This window comes from Pinus tabuliformis, chromosome J, assembly GCF_031772625.1.
Source record: "Pinus tabuliformis cultivar Carrire ecotype Pingquan chromosome J, CPIR1, whole genome shotgun sequence".
NCBI classification, from domain to species: Eukaryota; Viridiplantae; Streptophyta; class Pinopsida; order Pinales; family Pinaceae; genus Pinus; species Pinus tabuliformis.
The window spans coordinates 577774637-577776606 of NC_142295.1; positions in this window are offsets into that span (position 1 = coordinate 577774637).

Here is a 1970-nt window from a genome sequence, read left to right on the forward strand (position 1 = left end):
ACAATTATACTAACTTCTCGTAAATTTCTTTTGATGTCTCCAACTTTGAGACATAAGGTAGGAGGGGATCCTTAATGGATTCTATAAGGATCCTTTGACGCCTTATCTCCCCTTTAATATACTTAGCTAGATCTTGAGCTTCTTCCTTTGGAGGTTTAGTGATTGAACCATTAACATGTCCAACAACTTCATTTTATATGAGGACCAGATCTATCCTCTTCTTCCATGAAAGGAAGTTTGATGACCCAACTAGTTTGGTGCTCTCCTTGCAAAATGAAGTCATTTTAATAGATTTATATATATATATATATATATATATATATATATATATATATATATATATATATATATATATATATTTATATTTACTTGTGAAGATACTCCTTAATGACAATATCTTCAACTTGATGCCTTCTTGATTTTGATGATGATGTTTATGATAGAATATGTCTTATTGATGAATATGTCTTCCTTCAAAAGTGACCCTTATCTCAAAGAGAGGGAGATCACCCTGATTCCTTGATGATGATGACAACACCTCTTCTGGGTTCTTTTGATGATAGTGTGTAATGTGATGGCCTCTCCAATGTACTTAAAATGTAGGATTTTTCTTTGGATATTAGGTCCTTGAGGTCTTTTTTCCTTTGTGATGAAGATTGTAAACTTTCCAAGAATGTTTCAATTGAATAGTCCTTATTTGAATGCGCTGGGGTTTTGAGGTCTTCTTTGATGCTCTTAATTACTTTCTCCAAGATGATGAGAGGGTTATTCCTTCTTGATGATTGATGCTCTTGATTTTCCCTAGATGATATTCTTGTGCTTTGGCCCTTGAGTATATTTAGTTAAGCTGCCTTTCCTTGATGTAGTCATCTCAGATCCGAAACCATGTTGAGAAATATAGGGGCAACAAGTTAGGTGATTTATTTTACTTTAATAACTATTTGTGATGTATTTTTATTAACTTAATTAGATTCTTCTTTGTCTTGAGTATGTTTAGTGTTCTTTTCATCAAACAAATACCAAACCATAAAGAACAATAAGACAAGAGGGCATGGGATATAGGCGATCAACCAGGGCCAAAACCTCTCCAATTGGGAGGAAAACCCACAATAATTATTCACTTGTTTTACAACTTCAATTGATGAATTCCAAGACCTATGATACTTTAAAAAGACCCCTCCAAGACAAATTCAAACTGTTGGCTTGATGGGCCCTGACCCAGGTTCAACATTAGTCAGCCAAGCAAATCCCTACACTACTAGCCCTTTCGGCATCAGCTCGCAAAGCGCGTACTGAAGTCTCACCCAAAGCAGTATGGGGGGATGCAGGAACCAAGTTTCCGCACCTTGAGATGGTTGTGATGTTGTTTTTACACTTTAACTCTACCTTCGTGTAGATCGATAAGTTTGATAAATTTCCAGGGAAATTTAGGATAAATTGGCTGGGGCCTTATGTCATCAAGGAGATTACTAATGGTGGAGTAGTTCAATTGGTAAAATTGAACGGAGAACCATTCCCAGGACAGGTGAATGGCAGCCGACTGAAGCCATACACCGACGATCCAACTAAATGACTACATGGTGGAAGCACAGTCTTAGTGCTCCAGGCAATTGGAAGGAGGCGCAGGACTATAAACTACACTACCCAGGTTGGGGGGTTGCATGATTGAGGAACTGCACAAAATGAAGGAATGTCATAGTGTCAGCAGAAATGCACAGGGAGCTACGCTATCCAAGAAGGGACTGCGCAGGGCAGCCGGAAAGCGACCGTTATGGTCAATATTCATGACTTGATAGTGGGAAAACGACCAAATGGAGCAGGGGGGTGACAGTTAAGTCAGAATTTAAGGGCAAGATCTGTGAAAATATACTGCTAATCCAACATTTATGAACGAATTTTGGGGGGAATGGTTGCATCTGAATTCGAAAATGCCTATAAAATACAGGTGGCTGCCCAGCAAAAAACACTTG